The following is a 26,957-nucleotide window of genomic DNA, read 5'->3' as shown; positions in this document are numbered from 1 at the left end:
GCCAGGAAAGGGAAAGGATTCATGCCTAACAAAAACGAAATACCTCCTTTATTCTCTCACACACTTGACTCATTTGGCCTAAAAGACATGCTTGCTCCAGGTCTGACCTGACACTTAGGGGTGCTTGTGTTGAAAGCTAGCATGTAATTCACCGTCTGCTCCTTTGCCGGGGCTGTCGGTACTGTTCCAGAGGAGGCCACCTCAGGACCCGGCCCTGGAGTGGGGACGACGCTGAGCACAGGCCCCAGGTGACGCACGGGTCACGATGCAGAAGCACGGAGTAAGCTTTCCACAGCATCATCTAGCCATGGCCCACTCTGTGCCACAACATCCTTCAGAGATGCCCGTTACGTAAATCGAGATACTGGCGCTCTGGGTAAAGCAGAGGTGAGAGCCTTCCTTCTTGGAGGATCTTCTCATTACTCTTCATCTCAGCGATCACTGTTTCTACAACAGAGCTCAGGCAATGACAGCAGAGGAGAAGGATTCCTACCTGGCGCTATAGCATTGCAGGTTGCTGCTAAGTTGCTTCAGTCGTGTCCGACTCTGTGTGACCCCACAGATGGCAGCCCATTAGGCTGCCCTGTCCCTGGGATTCTCCAGGCAAGAACACTGGAGTGGGCTGCCATTTCCTCCTCCAATGCATGAAAGTGAAAAGTGAAAGTGAAGTCGCTCAGTCATGTCCGACTCTTAGCGACCCCATGGACTGCAGCCTACCAGGCTCCTCCATCCATGGGATTTTCCAGGCAAGAGTACTGGAGTGGGGTGCCATTGCCTTCTCCTTGCAGGTTAGCGGCTGTTATTTAGAACAGTACGTCTTCAGTGCACAGCTCCTCCTCGAGACGGCATGTTCTACGAGGGCAGGACGACATCGCTCTTGTTCATGGCCGTAACCTGGGGGCTCAGCATAGCACCAAGCACACAACAGGGGCTCCAGAAGGCGAATACGTGTTGGGTATGCTGAGCGGTCCAGAATGTGGGCGCTGAAATGAGACAGAGCTGAGCCTCTGTGTTTTCAGTTAGAAACTGGGCGTACAATAACACCTATCTCAACGTGTTTCGGTGAGGATTCAATGAAATAACAGATCAGGCACAGGGGTAGTGCTTGGCATGCAGTAACCACTCGCAAATGGTGGCTGATACTGGTTATTTAGACTAGGAAGCAATAACATATGCAAATATTTTCTGGGTGACAGAAAATTCCAAGCCAAGAAAATAAAACAATTCAAAATTGAAGTGTGTGCCTCCCTCTAAAAAGATATACTAAAACCTTAACTCCTGGTGCTTTCTGTGGAAATCGGGTCTTTGCAGATGTCATTAAGATGAGGTCATTAGGTTGTTTCCATGTCGGAGCTATTGTAAATAGTGCTGCAATGAACACTGGGGTACATGTATCTTTTGGAATTATGATTTTCCCCAGGTAAAAAAAAAAAAAAAAGATGACGTTGTTAAGAAGGTCTTTCATTCAAAATGGGGTTTCCCAGGTGGCTCAGCAGCAAAGAATCCGCCTGCCAATACAGGAGACATAGGAGTCATGAGTTCAATCCCTGGGTAGGGAAGAACCTCTGGAGTAGGAAATGGCAACCCACCCGAATATTCTTGCCTGGAAAATTCCATGGGTAGAGGAGCCTGATGGGCTACAATCCATGGGGTCACAAAGAGTCAGACACGACTGGGCATGCACACACTCCATCCAAAATGACTGGAGTCTTTATGAAAAGAGGCGAAGATGGAGACATACGGGGAGAAGAAGGCCATGTGGTGATGGACGCAGAGATTGGAGTGGGGTGTCTACAAGCCAAGGGATGTCAAGGACCACTGGCAAACTACAGGAGCTGGTAGGAAGGACTCCCCTCTAGAGATCTCAGATAGACCTCAACTCTGTCGACCCTTGTCAGACTTGCAGCCTCCAGAACTGTGGGGCAATGAATTTCTGCTGTTTTCAGCCACTCCGTTTGTGGCACTTTGTTACAGGGAAGCTAGTACACCAGTATCCAATTTTTGTGCAGTGCCACAAGCAGGGGTGATCCTGATTTCTTCTCTGAACCTGTCTTAAAACTCAGTCTGTAGGAATTTTGTCAGGGCAAGAGCAGGAGAGGTTTCCTCCCACTGACAAAGGCCTGTAAATGACAACACTATCTCCACTTTTCAACAGGAGCCAGAAAATTCTCTTGAATTTTAGAATTCAGTTACACTGAGAAAGAAAAACAAAGATAACGCTCACTTAGGAGAATGCTCTTTCTTGAGAAAAAGACTCTTAGCCCTTATCTCCCCCTGCAGAGGAGGGACCCTTAGAAGTTTCCTAAAATAGAACTGAGAGAGAAGAAAAAAAAAAACAAAACCCACTCAAAGAGACAACATTCATTTAGGCTTCCTGGCACCAAGTCCAACAAAAAAAGGAGGACTTAATTAAAGCAGGGTCAGTGACATCAGGCAAACCACCGAGGCCCGGCTCAGGAGGAGGGACGTGAACTTTCAATTTGGGAACAAAGGTTTGCTGTTGCCACGGAACCACCATTCCGCACATTTTTGGCAACAAGGAAACCTGGCCTCCGAAAGCACGCAAGAGACTATTTTTAAAGCCTAGCAGCAACCTCCTGGTCTCAACAGCGCAGCTGGAGAAAGTAGGTCGGAGAAGTCCCAGGGCCCAGCACCTGGCGAGGCAGAGGCTGAGGATGCGGCGAGGTAGCCGCCCTGCTGGGAGGAGTGTAAGCATCACATTCTCCCCTGGTTCTGCGAAACGTCCGCGGGGCAGTGTGAATAAAGGGGCGGGGGAACACCTATCCGTGGCAGGTCACTCACAAGCTTGCCTTGGTTTTAGTTTCCACCTCGAGGGACATTTTGACTCTTAACCCACTGAGCCATAGCTCACCTGCCGGCCCTCCTACCACCCCTGCCGTTCCCCCTTGTCTCCCTCGGAGGCGGGCAGGTGTCCCCTCCCACCCTGAGATGGCCCCCTTTCCTCCTGGCCCTCCAACATGACAGTAAGGGAGGGTGCCTGCCTTCGCAGTGAGGCATAAAGGCGTGAACTGGAGTTCCTAACGCACCACTGGGCTGGGGTGGGCGGGGCTTCCTTGAGGGTACCGCCTGCCTCGCCCCCAGCGCTGGCTTCATGCATCCAGCTTTAGGCAGCCAGCACGGTGCTGGGATCCTGGGAAATAAGGAAGAATGGGACTTTACCTCTGATCCAGTGGAGTTTTTTGTTCTAGGCAGACTAGGAAAAAAATAAAATAAAATAGAGTATAATGGGGAACAATGGAGATGCGCTTAGAGGATGGGGAGATGACAGAACAGGCAACCTCTGGATGGCTCATTCATAGAGCCCCAGAGCTGGGCGGGGAGCCCCCACTTTGGGGCACTCGGGCCCTTCCTTCTCACCCTCTCTCCTTTTGCTGCTGTTGGACGGTTTCCTTCAAGTAGACCTGAAGCATCTGGAGAGAAGGGACCATGTCTTCCACCTTCACTGACGTCCATGGGTCCCCCAAGTACAGCCCTATAAACATCATGTCCACTTCAAAAGGGAATCTCTGAACAGACTCCTTTCTCTCCTCTGTGTGGGAATGGAGTGGTTGGGAAAAGGGCAGTAGAAAATTTCCACGAGTATATCCAGCTCTGTGAGTGTTGAAAAGTTAAGATGTCTCTGAGCTTGCTTCCCCATCTGAAAAATTTATCAATAGAAAGTAGACCACATAACCTGTAGAAATCTATGGGTCTGTGACATAATCTGGGCTTCCCTGATGGCTCAGTGCTAAAGAACCTGCCTGCCAATGTAGGAGATGTGGGTTCGATCCCTGGGTTGGGAAGATCCCCTGGAGAAGGAAATGGCAACCCACTCCAGTATTCTTGCCTGGGAAATCCCATGGACAGAGGAGTCTGGAAGGCTACAGTCCATGGGGTCGCAAGAGTTAGACACAGGTATTAAACAACAACAACAATGACGTAATCTAACAAGCCCTGAATGTTAGACCTAGAATGGTTACAAGAGCATGAATTTGCAGGTAGACGGACCTGGACTCAAATCCTAGGTCTTACCCTTATTCACCGAGCAACCTTAGCAAATTACTAACCTGAGTGTCAGTTGCTCGTTGCTAAACCGGGGCTTGAGTTAACAGTTAAATCCATCTCATTAAGCCGGTGTGAGCATTAAATAAAATAAGGTCACAAAGTAGCCTCTTGAAAAATCTTAAACTGGAACGTAAGATGTGTTTCTCAAATGAATGAATGTCAGTTTCTCTCTAAGAGACACAGAAATGCATGCTGTGGTTCTTAAGTAGGGTGAGCACATATTCTGGTTTGCCTGTGTCTTGACACAATTATTTGTGTTTCCTTTCACTCTCAAAAACTTACAGAACTGCAGGTCCAGCCTATTAAATTCAATACTGCAAACATTTATGGGGAACCTAGCAGGCAAAGTCAGGGTCATTTTTTTGGTGGCATCATGTGAACCCTTTCCCGGTGTAGTCTCTAAGTCATTAATATTAACCCTACTGGCAACAAGCGTCTGTGAAGTGTGTAGCGGCACCAACAGTCTTTTGCTCTCTCTGACTTTTGGGAACAATCTACAACATACCCTGTGCCAGACTCTGCAGAGTGGGTGTTGAATCCACACAGAGGATGCAGCCTTCAAGGCTTTAAACCTACAAAACTCAGGCTTGTCTTGGCTCTCTGAAGGCCTGATCTTTGGCCTCAAGTAGGTCATGTCATTTTTACCTCAGTTGTGATAAGTAAAATGTAGGAAAGAGAGAAAGAGAAGAACCCAGCATTTGTTTCATTCCTGCTAGAGTCTGAATGTTTCCCTCCATATGCTGAAATCCTAATGTCCAATGTGATGGTATTAGGAGGTGGGGCCTTTGGGTGGAGCGCTCCTGAATGAGATTAGTGCCCTTATACATGAGGCTCTGAAGAGTTCCCTAACCCCTTCTACCATGTGAGGATAAAAGGACAAGTCTACTACCAAAAGTGAGCCCTCATCCATGGCATTGATGATGCCAGGGCTCTGATCTCAGACTTTCAGCTTCTGGAACTGCAGAAATAAATTTCTGTTGTTTATAAGCCACACAGTCTGTGGTATCTTGCTACAGCAGCCAGAATGGACTACGACAGCTCCCAGTGGGAGCATTTTACAAATGCTACACCATTTACTCATCACGGTGAGCCTAGGAAGCTGGCATCATTCTCATTCGCACCTGGGAGTACTGAAGGTCCTTGAGGCAAACATCCCTGAGACAGGAAGTAGCCTAAGTAGTAAGGCAAGCAGGTAAGAGGTCATCACGCTTTCATGTCCTTCTTGCTGAAGCTTCAGAAGATATCTGTAACACACTAAGCCCTCTAATAGACAGGCTTCTATTAAAATAGAGAAAAACTGGAATAAGTTTCTAAGTGTTTCAACTATTTTTTTTTCTTCCTGGAATTTGCAAATATCATTTTCTGCTCTGATGTCTTTGATTATGAGATGCTTTTTGGCAGGAGAAAATTGTTCTAGTTGAATTCCAAGGGTTGAGGAATTTCTCCATCTGTTCTCTTTGAATCAGAAGGATCCTGATAAGGTGTAGAATAAGAAACTGAAAAGAAAGTGTGGTTTTCATTTTTAAGAAAGCCTGTGTACACGGAAAGCTGGTGAAGAGTGTATTTCCATCACATCATTAGCTGAGTGAACAATTTATAATCCGGAGGGAAAAAAGGCCCCATAGATGAAAATTTCATCTGAAACTGACACCCCTGTTCAAATAGCAAATCACTTCAGAATCTGAAAATTCTAATTTTGCAACTCACAGACGCTTCCAATTAGAACAGGGAAGGTTAGCGTGGTTTCAGCTGTTAGTTGAAAATATTAAAACATGCCAAGAAAACTCAGAGTTGGTACAAAGGAGTTTCTTTTTCTACTGAAATATTTACTCCTCCAAAAATAATAATCACAGAGACGTCAGGCCCCGTTTCCCCCAAGAAGTCACACTTAACACTCTTCTCTTTCTTTTATGGCTGGGAACGTGGCACAGACCCACATATGCCTCCACTTTATAAAACAAACACACACCTTCCTGCCGTCTGGAAGGCCTTGAGTTAATCTGGGTCTGTGGGCAATAAGTTTTTGGAACGTGGCTCTGTTCTGACATGAACTTCTGATTTATCCAAGCAAATAATCATCAAACCCGAGAGTCTGAAACTGCTATACCTCTGACTCAGAGGCCTTGCCAATGCGTCGCTTGTTTACAGGTATGTGCAAGATTGTGAGAGAGAAACATCCTGTTTTTCCAAAGCAGGTTGGAGAAGTAGCCCGCATATTTTTTTCCAAGTGCGTCATAAAATCTCTGTAGCCTCAGTTTGAGGAACAGACTGGGAGCGCAGATCCCTGTCGAGAAACAATAGGCCTCTAAGTCAAGGGCCAGCTGAAGCTGTACAAGCTCAGATCCATTTTATGCTAGCATGTAGAAGATGATTCTATGGGCAGACATCTGAGCCCTGTCTTGAAGCAATTTGTAAGCGGAAGATTCTGCCCACTTTAATTTGTCGTGTAAACAGTTCTGGAGTTATCACCGCATATTAGTCATGAAAGCTGGAATCTGATAAAAAGAGAGCAGAATGCACTTTTCAGAGAGGACAAAAGTTCACTGGGAAAACATATGTGCAAACCTCAGGGACCCTGATCAGTGGAAGCAAATGCAAGAGACAGCTAAGTGCCTGGAACCAAATGAATGAGAGAGCCACTCATCAGGGGTAATTAGTGGGGATGGGGGGGTGTGGGGGGGCATTTAATATAATTTATCATTTTGACCGAGTTTAGCTTTTAGATCTTGAGAAAACTCAAGATCAGGAATGTTCAAGGCCAAGAAAATATTTGCTCTGAGATGACTGGAAAACAACGTATGTTTCTCTTGTCAGGAGAAAGTTCCAACTGCTGCTGCTGCTGCTAAGTCACTTCAGTCATGTCCGACTCTGTGCGACCCCATAGACAGCAGCCCATCAGGCTCCCTGGGATTCTCCAGGCAATAACACTGGAGTGGGTTGCCATTTCCTTTTCCATTGCGTGAAAGTGAAAAGTGAAAGTGAAGTCGCTCAGTTGCGTCTGACTGGTAGCGACTCCATGGACTGAAGCCTACCAGGCTCCTCCATCCATGGGATTTTCTAGGCAAGAGTACTGGAGTGGCTTGCCATTGCTTCTCCAAAGTTCCAACTAGATCTACTCAATTCAAAGCCCCAGAGTTACGGTGAAGCTCAAGAGCAGAAGCTCAGATAGACTTCCGCTCAAATCTCAGGTCTTCTGGTTAGTCGCTGAGTGACCTTGGCAAATGACTACATCTGAGCCTCAGTTTCTTCATCTGTAAAGTGGGGATAATAAAACATTTCTAATCAAGTTGCCTGAGACAATTAAAAGAGATAACATGTGGAAAACAGTACAATGCCTGGCACATTTAGTAAGTGCTCAATAAATGGAAGCTATTTCTACTATTATTGCATATAAACTATCCTAGAGAATCATTGCTATCCCAGGCTTACCTTGAATAGAAAAACGTAATGAGTTAGGATAAGAAAAGTTAACTTGATCCAATTATATAGGTATGAGCTATATGCTTGCAATATTACTTCTGTTTCTTGATTAGAATCCCTTGGGTCTATAGAGCTAAACCTCAAACTATTAGATGACAGAAATGTCAAGTGGGGAGCTTAATCATGACTTGTCTGGGAGACTGTGCTTATACTGGTGCTACCATGAAAAATCTGTACCGGCACACCGAGAAACATAGCAGGTCCAGCCTTTTCAATTGGTTGTATAAGCTAAAGTACTCATCCATGAGTTAATTCAATAATTACTTTTTGTGACAAGACCTGTTCTGGGCACTTGGAATGTTCATTTCAGTTAACGAAACAGGCAAAATCCTCTGTGCTTATGGAACATATATTCATCCATTCACTCAATCATTCACTGTAGCATATGGGAACTGCCATACTAGGAGTTAAAGACAGGGAAAAGGCAAAGCTACGAAGGTTCGTGAGACACACTGTCTGACAAGCTCCTTCAGAGCAGAGGTTGATGGAGCACATCTGTAAATCACTGCTGGATAACACTGCAGTAAGTTCTTTACCAGAGTGGTAGTGGAGGCACTGTGGACAGACTTAGAAGAAGGAGCAAAATATTCTGAAAGCAAGGGTGTGGGGACAGAGGGACCTCCCTGGTGGTCCAGTGGCTGAGACCCCACACTCCCAGTGCAGGGGGCCCAGGTTTGATCCCTGGTTGGGGAACTAGATCCCTCATGCTGCAACAAAGATTTTGAATGCCACAATTAAAGATTCTGCATACCACAACTAAGATCCGGCACAGCCAAATAAATATATAACTTAATGAGTTAATTTTTTAAAAAAATGTGTGGGCACAGAGACTAAGGAGGGAGCAAGAGATGAAGACACTTGGGATGATTTTAAAGAGTAAGCAGGAATTTACTGTTGGGTAAGATGGGGAAGGACTTCACAGGTAGAATCCACCTGCCAATTCAGGAGATGTAAGAGACGTGGGTTTCATCCTTGCGTTGGGAAGATCCCCTAGAAGAGGGCATGGCAACCCACTCCAGTATTCTTTCCTGGAGACTCCCATGGACAGAGAAGCCTGGCAGGCTACAGTCCATGGGGTCGCAAAGAGTGAGACATGACTGAAGTGACTTGGCATGCACACACAAAATAAGAAAGAGCATTAGGCAAAGCAAACAACTGCTGATTTCTGTCAATTAGGGAAGCATTTGGTAGAATGTGAGATTAAAAGGAAGTATAAAATATAAACTACAGTAGCTTATTTCAGAAACTCATCTGTCATCAGTCATGGACTAATTAAACTCTGGTTTTTATTTTGTTTTTAAACTAAGGCTGAGTAGAAAACAGCTTTTATTTTTCCCTAAATTCTCCCATCAGATGAGAACAGCTGAGTTGGCTCCAACTGAGTTTGATTTCTGATGTTCTATTTACCCAGAGGAGGCTTTATGAAATTACGGTCCATGTGCTACCAATATAGTCCATAAATTTCATGCAGAATAATAAATTGTGGACAGTTTTAAGACAGAGATTCTTATGCTCCACTCCTGACACAATGAATCAGAACCTTGGGAAAGAAAGCTGTAGTCTGTAATTTCTTAAAGTGGACTCTTAGGACAAAAGTTTAAAACCAATGGCCTGGGAAGAGGTTTACTTTTAAACACTCCTCCCCTCCCCCTCATTTTTGGTTTGATCATCAAAATCATTTAATTGCCTATTTAACTGCTAGAATTATCTAGCCAGCACATTACCTGATTTTCTCTACTGCTACTTGAATTCTACTTCAGTGCACCATCTTTGTCTAGAAAGAGAGAAGTTTCTCTGCTTGTCACTCCTGGTTATGCCCACTCACACCCCCATACGAGCCAAGGAGGTTTACTCCAGCTTCATCTATCTTCTGATCAGTGAAAGCGTTACCATGACAACCTCACATCCAAGTCCCTCCACTTGGCTGCACACGAGAAGCAGAGCTGGCTCATGCCGGGTCCATTCTGCACCGGCAGGCAAGGGCAATCTATTGCCCTCACCACCTACTCGTGTGAGGACTGGACAAAGTTATTAACCCTTTGGAACCAAAGATTCTGGAAATGCAGGTCCTGATCTCATCCCACTCTCACTGTTGACTTCTTCCCAGTTGACAGGCCTGGATGTGGGGATAAAGATATTTTGCAAATAATAAAGTCTGTTCTTTAATTATCCAGTAACATGGAAACTCCTTGCAACTACACTTACGTCCCCAGCCTCGCTTTTAAATCCAATTAAACTCCAGAGACAGCTATCAAGTTCCTACTATGTTCCCAGTCCTGGGCAAGTCTTCCTGTTGAAAATTTTTAAAGGAATCCAATGTAATTTACATTAGTATTAAAAAATTAGGGCATAATGCATTTTAAACAAAATTAGAGTTAAAGCTCTTGGTTTTTAAGTAAGGAGCCATTAATAATAGAAGCTCACTCCTCAAAGATCTATTAGAAGTCATCAGGAAAATAAGACTCCAAGTTTCTTTTATCCTGTTTTATCCTGTTCTATCCTTCCTTTCATCTAACAAGGAGTGTACCTAGGCTCTGTCCTGGGTGCTGGGTATCAAATGATGAGCTAAACAAATATGGCTCCTGCCCATTGGATGCTTACAGTCAGTCCAGTAGTGGAAGGACTCCTGAATAGCAAATAGAAGGCGGCCAAGTCTACGTTCTGTTCTCTTACAGTTTGTACAGCCTGGGGAGTCAAGCTCTGGATCCCTCACTTCCTCATGTGAACAGCGTTGCCCTCTCTGTTTCAAAGCACAGTTTGGTGGGACTGTATTTGAATTCATTTTGAAACTTCAAAGTGCTATACACAGACAAGTAACACAAATCAAGCTTGGTTCAAATGGTGGGAAACACCCCTTTCTCTCTGCACAGAGCCAGGGGACCTGACTTCCAGCCCTACTGTTTCTACTGACTTGTGACCCTGGGGAGGAGGTGCCATGTCCCACCTAGGCCTTGATTTGAGCTCCATGATCCGGTCACCATAGGCTGCAAAGAGCAACCTGTGACGCACTGAGCTCAAGGGTCTCTTAAGAGCTAATTGATTCCACCTCTTTATAGCCAGGGCCTCACCTACGACTCCCTGGAGAGATGTAACTATTTTCCAGGTCCTCTGAGGAGGTCAATGTCTCAGCCTGTTTTGGAACCCAGAGCAGGGCGCTGTGTGGGTTTTGGGGAGTGGGCCACAGGGGGCACACAGGTAACATCTGTGCTGGCTGTGCACGGGGTGGGCTTCAATGTGGGGCCATCGAATATCTCATCAGCGACTCAAGGACGTATCACGAAAGCAGGATCCATGAAGTCCTTGGTGTGTCCTGGCTACGTGCCTAAAAGACTGTGCCTGCCTGTGTGGGTATAAAGATTCTGCAAGGTGCCAATTCCTGCTCTCCTAACCGGGCACCCTGATGTGGCCCCATATCGCCTGTCTCCCCACAGGGGACTCCAGCCCTGCATAAGGGTTCCTGCAGATCCCTGTTGCTAATTTCATTCAGTCTAAGGAACATGTCAGCTTAGCTGTTGTTCTGGAGAGGACATATGTGTGGACACATGACTCGGGAATGTTGAATATCAACCCTGCAGATCTAGAAGGGGATCCCACGTGGAAGGAGGGAGAGGCCGCAGGGCAGGATAGACCGGGGTTTGAATCCTGCCACTGACCAGCGCTGAGGCTCTGGGCCCGTGGCCCATCACTTCTGAACCTCTCGCCTGTGACTCGGGGACAGGAGCACTTCTGATTTCTCACAGCTGGTTTGAGATGCCAAGAATACAGATCACGTGACCATGGTGGTCCTGAGCCCTTCTGAGATGCGATCTGATCCAGCTCATTGAAGCAGCTCTGGAGCCCAAGCTCCACGCTCCACGCTGACACTGCACGGCCACGCAGCGCACACCTAATGGTTCTTCCTCTCGCGTTCACCTTCACATCCCGCTCGTCTCCACGTCCTACAGGTCCCCCTTTCTCGGCATCCTGTGTTTTCACCCTTCACTTCAGCCTCTCAGACCCTGCAAGGCCCTTGTCTCCCTGGACTTCAGCTAACACAGCAATGCCCCGTGGGCACTCCTCGTAAGGCCTCCGAGGATGATCCTCCTTGCAAAATGCTTTCCCGGCAGCCCCTCCTCAGCAGCATGACCGTGATCCCTGAGGAGCGCAATCCTAAGTCCTCACTTGGCTTCACGTTGGCCTTACCTTCCCCGCCCAAGTGATGGAACAGTCTCCTTACATACGCAGTCTGTGAGGTGATGGTGAGTCCTCTGTCCTGGAAGCTCCATCACCAGGGAGGAGAGGCTCAGAAGGATGTGACAGGCTTTGCAGCCGGGGTTGGAATATCAGCTCAACCGGGTACTAGACGTGTAAGCTATTTCAGGTTATTGAATCTCAGTGCCTCAGTTTCCTCTTCGTGAAAATGGGCTTAATATCACAAAACTGAAAGAGACATTGTGGGGCCTGATTCAAGCATCTGGAGCATCGGAAGCTCTGAATAAATGTGAGCCACTGTTCTAAGAGGTGATTCAGACATCCCATCAGGAAGGAACACTGCTCTCAGCTGTAGGTAACAGAAAAACTTTGACTCAACTGGCCGGAAAGAGGAAATTTATTTCTCCTAACAAGAGGTGCAGGGGGAGGCGACTCAGGATTTGTTTATTTGCTGGCTCAAAATGTCACCAGGGACACAGGCTCCCTCCATGACCATCCTTGGGGTGACAGGCTTGGTCCCCACACTGTTTTTGTGACTGCAGGATGATCGTCACAGTTCCCAGGCAGACGGAGGACATCCAGGAAAGAAGGAGCTCTCCTGGGATGAGAAAACCTTTCCAGAAGTCCTTGGGCAGAGTACCCTCCCAGCTCTTGGGTCAGAATTGTCACTGGGGAGGGAACTTCTCTGTGACTGGCTAGGGATTAATTAGCTCCCACTCCTTGGGGTTGCGGAGGACCAAGACTTCGCAAAGCACACGGCCATTTGGGGGAAGAAAGAACTGGAAAGAAATGTGGGGTTTTTGTCAAGAGGGAAGAAGTGTCTCGTATATTCCCAGCCCTAAGAGTCTGTGTGATTCTCGTTTGTCCCAATCACGTCTCTTGCTTATGCAGGTCCTCCTGTTTAGAACTCACACAATAAATCTTTATGCCAGGGACTGTGTTGGGCCACCTTCCCACTTGAATCAAAATCCTATTCTCAAGATTTAGATCAAGAACCAACAATTCAGTGGAGATACTTCCTACATAATGAATTACCTCTATGTGTTCAAAGTAAACCAGTCAATCCATACCATGCTTTACTAATTGGTTTATATCACCTTAGAGCTGTTCCTCTCTTCAGGTGGGTTGTAAACTCCTTAAGGTCGGGGACCATGAGTAAACTATCTTATTCCATTTGGATCTTCCATGTATTTATGGTGGCCAACCATAAAGATGGAGCTTAATCAACGCTTGCTGAATGGAGTCTAATCAGAAGATAGTCTCTAAGTGCTCTCTCTGCTCAAGGCCTGAAGATACCATGCTTGGCGCCATGGGAGACACAGGGCAGAAAAAACCATAGTTCATTTCCCTCCTAAAGTTTTCAGTACAGGACAGGAGCTCATATGAGAAGTTGTGTCCAGCTGGAGAAGTCCATCTTTTACCACTCACTTTACCCTTGTCTTTTTAGCTTTTTCAGTTGCTCCCCTCCTGTAACCTTCTGGACAATGCTGATGCTACACTGGGGCTCCCTGCCTGAGTCTTGCTTCATCTCCAGCACCTTAGACACAACCTTCCTGATCTGTTCTTTCCTATTCCTTTTTCTTTTCATACAAAACCTCTCCTTCCTAAGTCCCAATCCCTGCGATATAGGCACAGCAGTCCCCGACCTTTGTGTCACCAGGAACCAGTTTCATGGAACACACAGCCTGGGGAAGGGGATGGTTTGGGGATGATTCAGTGTCTTACATTTATTGTGCCCTTTATTTCTATTATTAGTACGCCAGCTCTACCTCAGGTCATTGGACATTAGATCCTGAAGGTGGGGGACCCCTGGATGCTGGTTTAATGTTAGTCTCTAAGAAACTAGCTTATAGATAAGGTTTTCAGTGTTACCCATTCAGGGCACCTGAGAAATTTGGGGGATTCCTGTGGGTGCAAGGACATGAATATGACACTGGATTTTGGAGACTGGCCAGCTGGTGGTGGGGTTCTTTCTGGCAAGACAGCCTTCACTTTTCTTCAAGAAATTCCACAACACTGATCTTACTTGTCCTCTAGTCTGGGACCTTTCAAAACATTTGCTTTATTTGCAGCATCTCTTAAGAAGCCACTCTTTTGGGAGTGAACTTAGCTTGAGCAAACACAAGCTTTTATTTTTATTGACGTATAGTTGATTTAAAATAATACATTAGTTTCAGGTGTACAACACAGTGATATGATATTGTTATAGATTATATTTCATTTAAATTTATTAAAAAATAATGGCTATTTTCCCCTGTGCTGTATAATATATCCTTATTGCTTATCTGTTTTATACATAGTAGTTCCTATCTCTAAGTCCCACACCCCTATCTCACCTCTCCCCCTTCCTTCTCCCACTGGTAACCACTCGTTCATTATGTTTCTGTGAGCAAACACAAGCTTTCGTGCATTTTACAGGTTAATGAGAGATCAAGGTTATTTGAGGAAAGGTCTACTCAACTGCTGCCCGCATGTACGGATTTCCTTGTTAGTAAGGAAATTCTCCCACACCTATTCTTTTGATCACCAGGGTTGGGATTGCCAGGGACAAGGGAGGAAAAGGACAGAGTCAGATAAAACAGAAACAAAAATCAGTTTGTTTAAACTGCCAGGGAAATCTGCCTTTGGCTAAAGGAAGTCAGACTCAGAACATCCTGTTCTAGTTAATAAAGCTCATCTGCTTCCAGCTTGAACAGAAAAATAAAATCTCTGCATCCATGTGGGGCCACTCAACTTTCCCCCCCTTTTCACTCTCAGCCATCTACACCCAGCCAGGCTCATGGACGGAAGGGTGGCCTCTGTCCTCCCCACCCAGCAAGCTGCTCCTTCTGAACGCTAAAGGCAGGTCACATGCCATGAAGCACAAACTTACTTGCTTGTATGTAAATCTTTAAGCCTCTTCTAAAAAAGGAAGTCTGGAAAAGAAAATGGCCACCCACTCCAGTATTCTTGCCTGGGAAATGCCATGAACAGAGGAGCCTGGTGGGCTACAGTCCACAGGGTCGCAAAGAGACGGACACAACTTAGTGGCTAAACAACAACAACAAGAACAAAAGCCATGCCCCTCAGTGACTGAAACCGGTGTGATTCAGACACAAAAAAACCAGGATCCTTAGTGGTTTCTGGGAGTGGGGTGGGGGAGGGAGGGACGAACAGGCAGAGCTCAGGGTTTTTAGGGCAGTGAATATACTCCGTACAATGCTATATAAAACTTTCATCCAGATCCACAGAATGTATGACACCAAGAGTGAGCTCCAAGGTACTCTAAGGACTCGGGGTGATAATGAGGTGTCAGTGAAGGTTCATGAGTTGTGACAGAGGGACCACTCTAGCAGGAGATGTTGATTATGGGGGAGGCGATGAATGTGTGGGGGCAGGGAGTATTTGCAAAGTCTCTGTACTGTCCCTTCAATTTTGCAGTGAACCTAAAACTGCTCTTAAAAGAATAGTCTTTACTGGAAAAAAAAAAAAAAATCCTTCTCTCCTCCATCTCTCCGTCCCAAAGTGATTCACTGATGTGGGATCCAGATACAATTTCACTTACTCCACGTGACATGTGCATCAATAATAGCCGAACAACTTCGAGCTCGGGGAGGACTCCCTCAGATCTACTCCAGCATCAGTTCCCAGTCCCTGGCATCGAACCATCCGTGAACAGCCCCCGGGCTGCCCAGCTGGTCTGTCTAAGAAGATGCCCACGTGTGAATCAGATTCTCAGCCAAATGACACTTCTGCAGATAAGCCTGAACACTTTTTCTTGTCAGAAAATGTGTGTTCATCTACTTTTGCGTTTTTCTCCCTTAAATGCCAAAAAACTTAGAGGCAAATTTATAGCCACCGTGTTCCAATCTGTTCAAAAATTATAGATTGTAAGGATTGGAGGGAGCCCCCTAGATCACCTAATAAAATGCTCTGGTTTATAGATGAGGAAATTGAGCTCCATAAAGGGGTAGGGGTTTCCTGAGGGGCACTGCTAAAGGGCTTCCTTAGTGGCTCAGTGGTAAAGAATCTTCCTGCCAATGCAGGAGACTTGGGTTCAATCCCTGGGTTGGGAAGATCCCCTGGAGAAAGAAATGGCAACCCACTCCAGTATTCTCACCTGGAGAATCCCCATGGACAGAGGAACTTGGTGGGCTACAGTCCATGGGGTTGCAAAAGAGTTGGACACAACTTAAGCGTCTAAACAACAACAACACTTCTAAAACTGAGACCAAAACCTCCATCTCAGGACTCCTAGCTTTTTCTGCGAATGCACAGTGGGGTCTGGAAATAACCTATTTCTTCTGCTTCCTTCAGATCGTCTTAATTCATTTCTCAGCGAGTCACTTTTCATCAGCCTTCGATCAAGTGGCTTTCTTTCCTTTTTCAAAAAATATTTATTATTTTTGGCTGCATTGGATCTTAGCTGCAGCATGTGGGACCTTTTCATTGAGACACGAGGGCTTCTCGCTGGTTGTGGCGCTTGGGCTCAGCAGCTGTGGTGCACGGGCTTAGGTGCCCCTTGGCATGTGGGATCTCAGTTCTCTGACCAGAGGCGGAACCTGAATCCTTGTATCGGAAGGCAGATTCTTAATCACTAGGCCACCAGGGAAGTCCCTAATCCAGCAGTTTTCAGTGTGTGGTCCTCACACCAGCAGCATCAGCAGTGTCTGGAACTTGGTGGCTAGGTCAAGTCTCTGAATCAAGCCCTCCAGGTGACTTCAGCGCAACCTAAAGTTTGAGACTATAGTATCCTTGCCTGGGAAAGTCCACAGACAGAGGAGCCTGGCGGGCTACCGTCCATGGGGTCGCAGAGAGTCAGAAACGACTTAGCAACTAAACAATGATAACAACAGAAGTTTGAGACACCCTACTTTACTCTGTTAACTCCGTTCACCAAGGAGATCAGGGGACTGATCAGGTCCATCTAATTTCACAACACTTTTCAGCCTGGCTCCTCCAGTGACCGAAATCAGAGGTTCGCCTAAGTCACCTTTGGAGAAACAGAGTTGATGGTAAATTTGTGAAGAACTGGAGTGGAAAGCCAGGGTGAGCTGAGGCAGCTCTGGGGACTGTCCCTCCCTCTGCCTGTTTTTCCGTCTTTCTTTCCATTTTCCCTGTCTTCCCTCCACAGATCTGTTCCTATTCTTCCTGTTCTTTTTTCCTTTTCCTTTATAGCTGGCGTTTGCCTTTGATCTACCATGACCTGAGTCAAAAGTCTAAATCGCAGCATCCTTTGGCCTTGATTTCCCTTCCTACCTGGAAAATTCTCTCCATATAACCTTTCCCGTTTGTCCATTCTAGTTCCTGGAAAGGATTCCGACTGGCCTCCCTTTTGAGCCAGGCGGCACTGGTCACATCCTCACCCAAATGATGGGTCACCTTTGGCCTGAGGCTTTTTCCTGTCTCATCAACTGTTGACAGAGGATGGACTGCAGCTGGGGAGACGAGTGACTTCTGTGCAGTAACAGAGGCTTCAGGAAGACACTGGGGGCACGGACGGGGGGAGAACACGTGTGAGACCCTTCCCCCCGCCTGCCCACTTACCCCCACTCACTGTGTGCATGAGACATGAGGGCACTTGGCAGTGGGACTCAACAGTGAGGTTGCTGAGGGTTGAGCTGGAGATACGTTTCTCTAACATTATCATGACCCTAACCTTTTTTCCTTTTTGAATTTTCTATTATCTATTTATTTTTGGTTATGCTGGGTCTTCACTGTGGCTTCACTGTGGGCTTCTCCAATTGCGGCTCAAGGGCTCGGTAGTTGGGGCATGTGGGATCTTAGTTCCCTGACCAGGGATTGAACCCGGCCCCTTGCATTGGGAGTGTGGCGTCTTGAACCACTGGACCACCAGGGAAAATTCCCCTTGTCTTCAACGTGTTAGGCTTGGGTATTGAAGATCTGGGCCTGGAAGATTTGGGCGGCAGGTTATCGACTCTCAGCAAGTCATAGAGGATCCAAGCTGGAAGGGACTTCAGAGATCACCCTGCTCAGCCATTCCTCACCAGAATCCCTGGGAAGCTTCTGAAAACTAAAGCTGCCTGGACCCACCTCACAGATGTTGCTTAAAAGCCCCCAGAGGCTCTCAGTGCACAGCTGCCATGGAGAACTACTGCTCGAACTGATCTCTTAATTTTTCAGGCGGAGAAACTGCAGCTCAGTTCCATAGCGTGACCATGGCTCAGCTGAATATCCTACTTCCAACGTGGTTATGGAGTTTGGGTTGTTGTTGCTGTTTGGTCGCTCAGTCGTATCTGACTCTTTGTGACCCCTTGGACTGTAGCCCGCCAGGTTCCTCCGTCCATGGGGATTCTCCAGGCAAGAATACTGGAGTGGGTTGCCATTTCCTTCTCCAGGGGATCTTTGCAATCCAGGGATTGAACCTGCGTTTCCTGTGTCTCCTACATTGGAAGACAGATGCTCTACTCCTGAGCCACCAGGGAAGTTCAGGGTTTGGGTTACTAGATGCTGAATGTTTAGCGCTGAAAGAGATCACAGAAGCCATGCACTCCAGCCCACCACCTTCTCCTGAGTCTACGGAGCTAAGTGACTTGCTAAGGACTCAAGGCCAGAAAGAGGGTGCAAAGGCTAGAATGCGGGTCTCCCGACCCTTTACCCAGAGCTCTGCTCATAACCCCAAGCCTGGGGGACTAAAAGGGCCAGATGGGACAGGAAGCGGACCAGCTGCTGACCTGGGCTAACTCTGCACTCGGGAGCCTTTCCAGCCGCACAGCTGAAACAGCCTGGCAGAGGGACCTGGGCAGGACTGGCCGTGGAGCGGGCTCTGGCAGAGGAGTCAGCGCTGGTGCCCTGAGAACAGGGAGGAGGCAGCTGGTCTGAGGAGACGAATCCTTGCTTTCTGCCTGCCTCCCAATTATGCTGGGAGTGTGTGTGTGTGCATGTGTGTGTGCATGTGTGTGTGTGTGTGTGTGTGTATGTGTGTGTGTAGGTGGCTGAAGATGAAAAGATCCTAAGTGCTAATGGTAAAGAATTCGCCTGCAATGCAGGAGTCGCAGGAGACGTGGGTTCGACCTCTGGGCTGAGAAGATGCCCCAGAGGAGGAAATGGCAACCCACTCCAGTACTCTTTCTTGCCTGGAGAATCCCATGGACAGAGGAGCCTGGTGGGCCACAGTCCATGGGGTTGCAAAGAGTCGGACACGAGTAAAGCTACTTAGCATGTGGTGTACAAAGAGAAAAATATGAGGCAAGGGCTCCCCAGGCATTGAGAGAGGGAGGCAGGAAACCCACGGGTGTGAGCATGAGCTTTAACCTCATCCTTTCAGGTGGGTTGGGGACGGAGAAGAAATGAGAAAATAAATCCCCCTCAAGCTTGTGAGCAGCTCTCCAGCGGATAAAGCATGTTCTCACACAGTCAGCTCGCCTGACCTTCAGCGCAGCCCCGCGCGGTGGGCAGCTCCTGTGATCCAGGCCCAGGGACAGAGAGCAGCTGGGCTCCGAGGTGACACAGCCATTACCCGGGCAGCTGACCCACCCCCTCGGGGCTCCAGCTGGGGCTCTGACCACCGTGGGATCCTGCCCTCCAGGTGTTGTGAGTGTGTGTCCCTCACGTGTGTCCCTTAAGAATGTGCTTGCCTGTGAGGGGTCGTGTTTACCGGGGCCACAGCAGCTGGACTACGAACGCAGGAACGAACAGGGTGTGGTTATAGGGCGGCTGTGAGGTCTTAGACAAGCTAGTTCTCATCTAAGAAACAAGCACCCTGCGCGGCTGCTGTAGGGCTCAGGCATAAGTACACGAAGCACCTAAGCCAGGCTTGCCAGGAGCCTGTGAGCACTCAGCAAATGGTAGCTGTTAATACCCCGTGTACTTGTTAGTGGACTGGGTGCAGAAGCGCATCTGTCTTCAGATTAAAATAGAAGAGAGCCTGGCACAGGGCCAGGGCTGCTGGCTCTGTCCAAACGTGAACTTGTCCTCAGGGATCTTCCCCGAGGCTCGACGGGGGAAACCAAGTCCTACTTCCTACTCTCAACTTACTAACTCTGCACGAGTGTCTGCTGATGAATCCATGCTAGTTAGGCACAAATACAAATCACTAAGGTCACTGGTGGCTCAGATGGTGAAGAATCTGCCTGCCAATGAAGAAGACACAGGCTCAAGCCCTGGGTAGGGAAGATCTGCTGGGAGAAGGGCATGGCAACCCCTTCCAGTATTCTTGCCTGGAGAATCCCATGGACAGAGGAGCCTGGTGGGCTACAGTCCATGGGGTTGCAAAGGGTCAGACACGACTGAGCAACTTTGACTTCACAAGGTCAGCGTGGGTGGCACTTTGGAGGCCTGAGACGCTCTCAGAAGTCAGCAGTTGAGACTCTGGGGTGGGGTGACTGAGTCAGAGGATCAGCTGGGGGGCCACGCGTATCAGAGCCAAGCACATACAAGGACACTTCTCACGTGGCATCGCGCCAAGTCCTCACAAACGGCCATGCGCACCGGCGTTACTCCCATTTCACACGAGGAGGCTGACAGGGTGCTCAGTTACTTGTCGAAAGTCATTTTTTGGAACTGGGGTTCAAGGTCAAGTCTGCCTGGTTTCAAAGGCTATGCTCCTAAAACTACCTGCAACCCAGCCCTTGCCACCCATGCAGGTGGGATCCCACAGGGAGGCTGGGAAGCGCTAGGTCTACAGGTGTGTGTGTATGTGTGTGTGTGTGTGCACGCGTGCACCTCACTTGGAGCTCACGGAGGACTAGGAAGGGGAGGCCCAGGCCGGCTCATGGGAGGCGGCCTCCTGAAAGGAGAATCTTCGCTGACATCGGACAGCTACCCATGCCATGCTGGCTTCCTCGCCACACTCGCTGTGGGGTTCAGCTGTATTCCTCGCGCCTCCCCTCCGCTTGGCTTTTACTTCTTCTGAGTCACACACTGAAGACCTTCAGGCCAAGCTAGCCAGGACCCATGGCCTACGGAGGCACCAGCAGAGCGTGTACAGGGGAGAAGCAGGAAGGGGCAGAGGAGGTTCCTCGGAACCCAGAACCTTCTGCTGTGTCTCACCTGCCCGGGGTACTCAGGTGTCCTTGAGATACTCAAGCATCTCCCTAGGGGTTCTGAGGTGATGCAGAGCCCCAGGGATGTCAGAGCGACAATTTCAGCCTCATGCATGCTCAGTCACTTTAGACTGAGACCACCAGGCTCCTCTGTCCATGGGATTCTCCAGGCAAGAATACTGGAGTGGGCTGCCATTCCCTTCTCCAGGGGATCTTCCTGACCCAGGGATCGAACCCACGTCTCTTATAACTCCTGTGTTGGCAGGTGGATTCTTTACCGCTGGACCCTAGGGCAGCCCATTTTAGCCTCAGCTGGATCTAATTAGCTTTGGGGGTGGTGGTGGAGTGGAGGGGAGGTCTTTTCACAGAGGACTGACAGGAACATTTATCATTTTTGGTGGTGGAGTGGAGGGGAGGTCTTTTCACAGAGGACTGACAGGAACGTTTATCATTTCAGAAATGACGAGGCGCTGGCTCTCTCCCTCCTGCCCTCGGGCTGGCCTCCTGTCGAACGCTAATCTGCGAAGCCCTGCCCAGCCAGGCTCAGAGGACGCTCAGGGCTGGGGTGGAGCCCAGACTCTCCCTTAGTAGGGAGACAGGGATGCAGTCAACACCTGGAAAAAGGCCAGATGGACACCTGGAGCAGCTGCTCAGAAGGTCACAAGTCAGGTAGCTTGACTGGGTTATCATCTGAGGAAAGGTTCTGCAAAGCATTTGCAGGAAATCTGTACCCAGAGTGTGCGGGATGAATCTGTTGACTTTAAAAAATGCACAACGTGAGAGTTGTGAGTTAAATTTTATTGGGGGCAAAGTAAGGACTGCAGCCCAGGAGATAGCACCTCAGATAGCCCTGAGAAACTGCTCCAAAGAGGCAGGAGGGAAAGGTCAGTATGTGATTTTTGGTGAAGAGGGGGAATACATGCAATCAAGCACATATTTTCCAGAAGATTTCTACTAGTCTCAGGAAGCCTTAGCTAGTCATGAGGAACAGTCGTCACCATGGATTTTAGTGCTTTTCTAGATGTGGAGAGATAGAGGAATTGGGCTCATAAAGTCCGATCCTGAAAAATATCTCAAGACGACCTGAAGACCTGTCCTGCATTTCCCCCCCTGAGCGCAGAGCACCTCATTTCTGCTTTCCACCCTGAACTCCTTTCAGGGTGTATTGAAGGTCAGCAGCTGCGGCAGCACAAGACTCAATCCTTGTAGAGGTACAGGGGCAGATGGTAAGTGCCAATTAGTCACTGACAAACCCACGGCGCCGGCTCACTCTGCCTGTGTCTGCCTCAGCCCTGGATGAGGGGATCGTGCCCTCCCAGGAGAGGCTCTGGAAACGAATACAGCAACCCCCAATTGAGACCCCCAGACAATGTTCCAGGAGTGGCAAGAACACCCCTTCCTGAATACCCACCTAACGTGCACAGCCCCAAACTACAGCAAGCGTCGTGGTGTGCTGCTTACCTGTCCACACTCTGGTTCAGACTGTGTGGGTCCGAGTCTTGGCTTTGCTGGTTATGAACTGTGTGACTCTGGGCAAGTTTTCTCTGTGCCTCAGTTTCCCCGTCTACAAATAGGCTGATAACAGTGTCTATTTCTTAGGGGAGCTGTGATAATTAGATGAGTTTATCTATAGACTGCAAGAAGATCAAACCAGTCCATCCTAAAGGAAATCAACTCTGAATATTCACAGGAAGGACTGATGCTGAAGCTGAAGCTCCAATACTTCGGCCACCTGATGTGAGCAGCCTACTCACTCCAGTGAGACCCTGATGCTGGGAAACATTGAAGGCAAAAAAAGGGGGCAGCAGAGGAAGAGATGGTTAGATAGATCATTGGCTTAATGGACATGAGTTTAAGCAAACTCTGGGAGATGGGGAAGGACAGGGAAGCCTGGCGTGCTGCAGTCCATGGGGTCACAGAGTCAGACACCACTTAGCGACTGAACAACAATCTATGTAAAGATCTTAGGATAGTGCCTGGCCTTTAGCCAGCAGGTATTACGATAATACTTTTCTCCTGGTTCTAGTTCAACTGCCAGTCTCCTGCCGGGACTGTCACACATCTGTTTTCCATGCTACATGTCCACCTTCAGCAACACCCTCCCTATACCCAACTGAGGCTGCCCTGGCTCCTGGGCTCAAGCGGTTTCCACCCACATGAACCCCCACTCTGCTGTTATGATCCATTCCATCACTAATGCACTGGAGAACCACCGGTGAGGCCTGGACCTGAGCGTGAAACAGCTCCCTGTTAAGCCAACCCCCTTGCATGGTGAGAAGGAGACCATGTTTTAGGTAGAACCACTGATCAATTCTCCTACCCCGCCCCTCTAGTCTGCTGTTTCACCCACCGTGAGGTCTCAGAGGCCTTACATTCTTTCCAGGGGGAGGTGGGCATGCTTGAGTCACTGTAGACAAAGACATTCTGTCTCAGTTCTTCACACTCATCTTTCAGGCCCAGCTCAAATGTCATCTCCTTGGTGTGGCTTTCCCCAGTTCCCACAGTCAGAACTCTCACTTTACAAATTGCTTGAGAATTGTGATCTCAGACAAGTTCCCTTCCTCTGCCACCTCAGTTTGCTCATTTGTGAAATGAACAACACCATTTCCAGATGAACCTTCCAGCACTTGGGGAAGATCCATTATCAGCCAATGGATGTAAAGGCCCTCCGTGCCAGGTGAAGGAGATGGGGAGATACCTGAGTGAGCTGACTTCCCTGCTGTCTACAGAGCTGATAAAACCAAGCCCTTTCCTGGAATGCCCTTCCCTAGTTCTCCACACATGGAATTCCTATTCATCCTTCAAGGACCAGCTCAAATGTCATCCCTCCTGTGAAGCATTCCTGCTGCCCTCAAGGAAAACAAATTTCCTCTCCCTTTGACTCCTGTAATCCTTTGTCCCTATTAAATCTCTTGTTGCTGTTTAACTTTTATCATATTCAACTTATAGCTTTAGGTCAAGAACTGTATTTTGATCTTTAGAGGTAACTTCACAGCCTGTAACATGATGCCCAGCAGCTTCAAAAATGTTCATTAATTCAAATTTCTGGATTCTGGAGTGGACCCTGGAGGAAAACTCTACTATCACCGTGTGTGTGTGTGTGTGTGTGTGTGTGTGTGTGTGTGTGTTGGTTGCTCAGTCGTGTCTGACTCTTTGCAACCCCATGGACTGTAGCCCACCAGGCTCCTCTGTCCATGGAATTCTCCAGGCAAGAATACTAGAGTGGGTTGCCATTTCCTTCTCCACTTACCATTACCAGTTTGCTTGTTTTCTCAGTTGATAAGTTGAGTCTGACTCTTTGCGACCCCATGGACTGCTGCACACCAGGCTTCTCTGTCCTTCATCACCTCCTGGAGCTTGCTCAAACTCATGTCCATTGAGTTGGTGATGTCATCCAACCATCTCATCCTCTGTTGCCCCCTTCTCCTCCTGCCTTCAATCTTTCCCAGCATCAGGGTCTTTTCCAATGAGTTGACTCTTCAGACCAGGTGCCCAAACTATTGGAGCTTCAGCTTCAGCATCAGTCCTCCCAATGAATATTCAGGGTTGATTTCCTTTAGGATGAACTGGTTGGATCTCCTTGTAGTCCAAGGGACTCTCAAGAGTCTTCTCTAGCAGCACAGCTCAAAAGCATCACTAGTCTGATACTAGTTTATCTGAAGCCAACAGCTGAATTCACAGTCTAGTCCATTAGAGCCTGGGGAGAAGGGCTTCCAGTCAGCCTGGTAGTGGGAGTGGGGAGTGGGATGGCAGTGTGTTTCTGTACAATCTCAGCTGCAGTGCTTAAGGGTTAAAGGATCTTTTCAGGAAACAGTGAATCTGGAAGGGCCAGATCTTGTCTGTAATTACACATTAGTTCATTATATGTTCGATGACTCAATTTTCTTCGCCAACATTGAAAAATACAGACGTGTAACATAACTCTGCATGTATCAGTCCTGCCTTCCTCCTACGGTAGTTGCTGAAGCAAACAGCACGGATGCCAGGACCCGGCCACGTTATCACATTTCACCTTCACAGCGATTATTTCAGGAAGGGAGCTTTATTGCCTTTGGTTGATAAATGTGGACATTAAGGCCGAGAGAGGTTAAGAAACTTGCCTAAGCATCAGGGAGACGAAACCACAGAGCTCATTGTGAAGACCTAGCTCTTTTTCTCACTCAGTAGGCGACACTGTCCCATCAGAGTGTCAATTACTTGCCCAATGGATCTGATGCGTTTCCAGCTCCCTCTAGAAACTTGTGTCCCAGTACAGGAGGTTGGTGGCTTATCAGATGACTCAGTGGTAAAGAACCCACCTGCCAATGCAGGAGATGCGGTTTGACCCCTGAGTTGGGAAGATCCTCTGGAGAAGGACATGGCAACCCACTCCAGTATTCTTACCCAGAGAATCCCATGGACAGAGGAGCCCGGTAGGCTATAGTCCATGGGGTCTGAAAAGAGTCAGTCATGACTTAGTTACTATACAACAGAGGAGGCTGGTACACAAATAATTAAAAATATAAAGCACCAAAAATAAAACTATGGAATAGAAATATGTGTCATGCACTGGGGTTGAGGGGAGGCGTGGAGGCTGAGAAGAGTTTAGACTGGGGCAGATCAGGGAGGGTTTCTCTGATCAGATCAAAGAAGCTGACTCTTGGAAGATGGGGATAACCTGAGTTTTGCTGGGTAGAGAACAAGGAAAGGAGAGAGGGCAGGAATCTGAGGCAGAGCGGATGGCATGGGCAAAGGCTTGCAGAGAATGCCAGACATGCTTGGGGAAGGAGACTAGACCAGGGTAGCCAGAACTCGGGATTTCTGAGGACGAGCTGGGCTGTGCTAGGCTCAGTTTTGTTAAAATGTTGGCCTTTGTTTCTTTAAGCCTCAGGCAGCTGCTGATAGCTGCAGAGGAGGGCCATGACACTGGTGCAGTGTTAAAGCTAATGCAGGAGATGTGAGAGATGCAAGTTCGATCCCTGGGTCGGGAAGATCCCCTGGAGTAGGCAATGGCCACCCACTCCAGTATTCTGGCCTGGGAAATCCCATGACAGAGGAGCCTGGTGGGTTACAGACCATGGGGTTGCAAAGAGTCAGAAACGACTGAACACACAGAGCACAGCACACAAGCTGTGTGAGGAGGGAGGCTCTGCAAGGAACCGGGAGGTAGTAAACAGGGTCCTGCATCCTTCAGAAACGTGCCATCAGCTCCCAAGATCTCGGTCAGTATTGGTTTCAGGGAGGACTCTCTTTCCCATTGAAAGAGACAGGCTGAAGACCAGATCAGCTCTGGAGTTTGGGCACACTGTCCCCTGCCCCCAGGATGGCAGAAACACAGCTGCTCTGCGTGATGAGGTCAAATATGCTGCAGCATGTGGACATGCCCACCCACAGGAAGTGGGACACGCTGCCCTCTACCAAGGGTAACACCGGGTAGTGCCTGGGGCCTGCAGTGCTCATTCCAAATGCTGGCTTCAGAACTGGAATACTGCTTATCCAAATTAATGAAAGATGTTCTAGATCCATGATGACATGTTCCTGACACAGTGCATGATTTATAACACAGATTTATAAATTCTATGTAAATGTAAATTACACATCTGTGCACAGTATTCTAACACAGGCTGAAACAATGTCCCACGACACATAATAAACTCAGGAGCTCTTTAATCATCAGTGCTAGAACTACGTGTTGACAATTACCTTGCACTGAGCACTTTGTGAAAATCCTTCCATTTTTCCTTTTTCATTTTTTAAAAATATATATGCTGAACTCACCATGAAAAAGACAAACAGGTGATCTCTTTAGAAAACTGCCCCCAAATTCTTTGGCTCGGAAAGAAAATGGCGTGCCAGATTTTTGCCGAATAAAGCGACATTTTGAGTGGAATCTGGGTTGAGCCCAAATAAAGGAATGCTGCTTCTTTGAATCAGCAAAAGAATTCAGTCTCCAGTATCCAGCACTCCATTATTCATTGACCCGAATTAGCAGGAGAGCTGTCTGCACTTTGGAGATGACTGGGAAAGTGGGGTTGGAGGGGGAGAGGGAAGGAGGTGGTGGGTAGATAAAGGAGAGGAAAACAAGCTGAAATACCTCCCGGGCCAACTCTGAACAACATGTTGGGTGTTTCTTATTTGGAGGTGGAGAGGCTCCGAGGTCCCCTTGCTAGACACTGTCTCAGATCACCTCTCTGCACATGGGCTCATTTCCCAGAGCAAAAGCTCAAAACAAATGTCATGCTGGGCTGCTTCTTCCCA

The 26,957-nt window shown here is 48.0% G+C and overlaps 1 protein-coding gene across 2 annotated transcripts in view; it reads right to left on the bottom strand.

The window, feature by feature from the left end:
* The window catches only part of ME3 (malic enzyme 3), a 220,849-nt gene that overhangs the window by 86,894 nt on the left and 106,998 nt on the right, over positions 1 to 26,957 (bottom strand).

This window comes from Bos taurus, chromosome 29 (genome assembly GCF_002263795.3).
Source record: "Bos taurus isolate L1 Dominette 01449 registration number 42190680 breed Hereford chromosome 29, ARS-UCD2.0, whole genome shotgun sequence".
Classification (NCBI taxonomy): Eukaryota; Metazoa; Chordata; class Mammalia; order Artiodactyla; family Bovidae; genus Bos; species Bos taurus.
Note: the sequence above shows the minus strand (reverse complement) of the source record. Positions and strands in the feature narration are given on the sequence as shown.